At 41.1% G+C, this 5,000-nt stretch overlaps 1 non-coding gene across 1 annotated transcript; it reads right to left on the bottom strand.

The window, feature by feature from the left end:
- Nucleotides 1-2,137: 2,137 nt before the first annotated feature.
- On the bottom strand, nucleotides 2,138-2,256 carry LOC123687810. Its single transcript, XR_006749517.1, has one exon. It is a non-coding gene; the product is annotated as a 5S ribosomal RNA (ribosomal RNA).
- Nucleotides 2,257-5,000: the final 2,744 nt, after the last annotated feature.

The following is a 5,000-nucleotide window of genomic DNA, read 5'->3' on the forward strand; positions in this document are numbered from 1 at the left end:
AAAAGTTGTATCGGAACATTTTCACGTCGAAAATATATCTCTAAGTCCAGACCGATGCACCACGTAATCTCGGGCAGACCGATGCACAACGTAAATGACGATCGGGACCGGGGCGATCGGTCGTATCTGACACCGCCGGCTCGGTTCTAACATCGTCAATGAGTCGGGGTTGAAAAAAAGGACGTGAACATTTTTCCTTATAAAAATCAAACCCGATCATGGATTTTGATTCTGATTGTTGATTATCGCTATTAGAACATATAAGGAGGCAACCAAATCAAATTTGAGAAAATTCCACGATCAGAAAATTTTTTTCGAAAAAAAAAAAAAATCGTAATCACCTCGGTCATGGCGAGTTATTTTCCGTATTTCATTCCACAATCAACGTACAACATAGAAGAAATCATCTCTCTAACTATCCTGGTTCAAAAGTTGTATCGGAACATTTCACGTCGTAATATCTCGCCAAGTCCAGACCTCGGCGATAGGTAGTATCTGACACCGTCCGCTCGGGACTGACATCGACTTGGACTCGGGCTGATGATGGGGAGGCGTTTAAGGACGTGAACATTTTTCCTTATAAAAATTAAAGTCGACAATGAATATTGATTCTGATTACTGATTTACGCTTTAAAAACACATTAGAAGGCAACCAAATCGAATTTGAGGAAATTCCACGATCAGAAAATTTTTTTCGAAAAAAAAAAAAAAATCGTAATCACCTCGGTCATGGCGAGTTATTTTCCGTATTTCATTCCACAATCAACGTACAACATAGAAGAAATCATCTCTCTAACTATCCTGGTTCAAAAGTTGTATCGGAACATTTCACGTCGTAATATCTCGCCAAGTCCAGACCTCGGCGATAGGTAGTATCTGACACCGTCCGCTCGGGACTGACATCGACTTGGACTCGGGCTGATGATGGGGAGGCGTTTAAGGACGTGAACATTTTTCCTTATAAAAATTAAAGTCGACAATGAATATTGATTCTGATTACTGATTTACGCTTTAAAAACACATTAGAAGGCAACCAAATCGAATTTGAGGAAATTCCACGATCAGAAAATTTTTTTCGAAAAAAAAAAAAATCCGAAAAATATTTTTCGATTCCTATTACTGATTTACTCTTTTAGAACACATTAGGAGGCAACCAAATCAAATTTGAGAAAATTCCACAATCAGAAAATTTTTTTCGAAAAAAAAAAAAATTCGAGGACACCTCGGTCATGGCAAGTTATTTTCCACAATCCATTCCCCAATCGACGTACATCACAGAAAAAATCATCTCTCTAACTATCCTGGTTCAAAAGTTGTATCGGAACATTTTCACGTCGAAAATATATCTCTAAGTCCAGACCGATGCACAACGTAAACTAGGGCTGAACCGATGCACCACGTAATATCGGGCAGACCGATGCAGAACGTAAACTCGATCATACCGATGCTTCACGTAATCTCGATCTTACCGATGCACCACGTAAACAAGGGCAGACCGATGCAGAACGTAAAGTAGATCTTACCGATGCACCACGTAATCTCGATCTTACCGATGCACCACGTAATCTCCATCTTACCGATGCACCACGTGAACTGGATCTTACCGATGCAGAACGTGAATTGGATCTTACCGATGCACCACGTAAACTCGATCTTACCGATGCACCACGTAATCTCAATCTTACCGATGCACCACGTGAACTGGATCTTACCGATGCAGAACGTGAATTGGATCTTACCGATGCACCACGTAAACTCGATCTTACCGATGCACCACGTAATCTCAATCTTACCGATGCACCACGTGAACTGGATCTTACCGATGCAGAACGTGAATTGGATCTTACCGATGCACCACGTAAACTCGATCTTACCGATGCACCACGTAATCTCAATCTCACCGATGCACCACGTGAACTGGATCTTACCGATGCAGAACGTGAATTGGATCTTACCGATGCACCACGTAAACTCGATCTTACCGATGCACCACGTAATCTCGATCTTACCGATGCACCACGTAATCTCAATCTTACCGATGCATCACGTAATCTCGATCTTACCGATGCAGAACGTAAACTCGATCATACCGATGCACCACGTTATCTCGGCAGACCGATGCAGAACGTAAAAAAAAAGCTTACAGCACGCGGTGTTCCCAAGCGGTCACCCATCCAAGTACTAACCGCGCCCGACGCTGCTTGGCTTCAGTGTTCTGACGAGAACTGGCAATTTCAGCGTGGTATGGCCGTAAACAACATATATTGCGATATTTTCTATGATATCTCACTTTTTGGGAGCGGAAAGGACGTGAACGTTTTTCCTCATAAAAAATGAAATAACTTTTGGATATTAATTCTGATTGTTGATTTAAGCTTTAAGAACACATTAGGACATATCTCAATGAAATTTGAGGGATTTCCGAAATCGAAAAATATTTTTCGAAAAAAAAAAAAAATCCCAGAAGACCTCGGTCATCTCAAGTTTATTTCCATATTCTATTACACAATCAACGTACATCACAAAAGGAACCATCTCTCTAACTATCACAGTTAAATTTTTGTATCGGAACATTTCACGTCGGAATATCTCGCTAAGTCCAGACCGGGGAGATCGGTCGCATCTGACACCGTCCGCTCCGGTCTAACATCGTCTTGGAGTCGGGGTAACGATGGAGAGGCGTTTAAGGACGTGAACATTTTTCCTTATAAAAATTAAAGTCGACAATGAATATTGATTCTGATTACTGATTTACTCTTTTAGAACACATTAGAAGGCAACGCAATCAGATTTGAGGAAATTTCAAGATCAGAAAATTTTTTTCGAAAAAAAAAAAAATTCAAGAACACCTGGGTCATGGCAAGTTATTTCCCACAATCCATTCCACAATCAACGTACAACATAGAAGAAATCATCTCTCTAACTATCCTGGTTCAAAAGTTGTATCGGAACATTTCACGTCGAAATACCTCGCCAAGTCCAGACCGGGGCGATAGGTAGTATCTGACACCGTCCGCTCGGGACTGACATCGACTTGGACTCGGGCTAATGATGGGGAGGCGTTTAAGGACGTGAACATTTTTCCTTATAAAAATTAAAGTCGACAATGAATATTGATTCTGATTACTGATTTACGCTTTAAAAACACATTAGAAGGCAACCAAATCAAATTTGAGGAAATTCCAAAATCAGAAAATTTTTTTTCAAAAAAAAAAAAATCCGAAAAATATTTTTCGATTCTGATTACTGATTTACTCTTTTAGAACACATTAGAAGGCAACGAAATCAAATTTGAGTAAAATCCAAAATCAGAAAATATTTTTCGAAAAAAAAAAAAAATTCGAGAACACCTCGGTCATGGCAAGTTATTTTCCACAATCCATTCCCCAATCAACGTACATCCCAGAAAAAATCATCTCTCTAACTATCCTGGTTCAAAAGTTGTATCGGAACATTTTCACGTCGAAAATATATCTCTAAGTCCAGACCGATGCAGAACGTAAACTCGATCATACCGATGCTTCACGTAATCTCGATCTTACCGATGCACAACGTAAACTAGATCACACCGATGCAGAACGTAAACTCGATCTCACCGATGCACCACGTGAACTGGATCTTACCGATGCAGAACGTGAATTGGATCTTACCGATGCACCACGTAAACTCGATCTTACCGATGCACCACGTAATCTCGATCTTACCGATGCACCACGTGAACTGGATCTTACCGATGCAGAACGTGAACTCGATCTTACCGATGCACCACGTAAACTAGGGCTGACCGATGCATCACGTAAACGACGATCGAGAGGCGCGAAAGGACGTGAACGTTTTTCATTATAAAAATTGAAATAAATGATAAATAATGATTCTGATTGTTGATTATCGTTTTTAATATGCATTAGTAGGCAACCAAATGAAATTTGAGGAAATTCCGATAACAGAAAATTTTTTCGAAAAAAAAAAAAATTCATGAAATCCTCGGTCATCGCAAAATATTTACCATATTCTGTTCGATAATCAACGTATATTTAAGAAGGAATCATATCTGTATCTATCTTGGTTCAAATTTTGTATCGGAACATTTTGACCAAAGTCCGAGCTTCGGCCGAAACAGACACCGCTGACCTGGCCTATCGATCGACCGAGAGTCGGGGATAGAGCGTAAGTGTTGTCTGGAGGGGAACCCTGTGCTCTCCTGACATATATAGGGAAGGTGGTCGCGTTGGGCGATGCAGAACGTTTGGATCGGGAATTATATTTTTGGTTCAGCTATTGGAATATGGTTTATTGTTGGTATATATTGGCGAAATAACGTTCTTACTGACTGGGGATATTCATAAAAATGAGTCCGGAGATTTTCAGATCGAAGTCCGAGTGATCCGACTTGGAAGGCGTGTTGGGTGGGTCGAGATGGCTTAGATCGATCAGACGAGGCGGGCTAAGTGTTGACGTCATGCATCGGTCCATTTTCAGATTGAGTCCGAGTAATCCGACTTTGAAAGAGTGTTGGGTGCGTCGAGACTGTTTAGATAGATCGGACGAGGCGGACTAGGTGTTAACGACATGCATCGGTATATTTTCTGATCGGAGTCCGAAGAAATCGGCCCTAGTAGGCGCAGCGGACGGTCGAGACGGCCTCGGTGGGTCGGATCGATCGGGAAAAGTTTGCTAAATCGTGTCTGGAGGGGAACCTTGGGTTCTCCTGACATATATAGGGGATAAGGTTTGGGTGAACGATTCTTCACGTAAAAGTTGAGTAATTTATTTTTCGATAAGCTTTTGGATATTGATGAGAAGTATATGTATATCTTCGATTAAAAGAATTCTTACCGTCTCGATGTATATTATATTAGATATATAAGAAATAGTTAACGTGATGCATCGGCCGATTTCCGGATCGGAGTTCGAGAGATGCGACTTTCGATGCGCGATGGGTGGATCGAGACGGCCTAGATCGATCGGACGAGGCGGACTAGGTGTTAACGACATGCATC

The sequence above is a fragment of the Harmonia axyridis genome, chromosome X (genome assembly GCF_914767665.1).
Source record: "Harmonia axyridis chromosome X, icHarAxyr1.1, whole genome shotgun sequence".
In the NCBI taxonomy this organism is placed as follows: domain Eukaryota; kingdom Metazoa; phylum Arthropoda; class Insecta; order Coleoptera; family Coccinellidae; genus Harmonia; species Harmonia axyridis.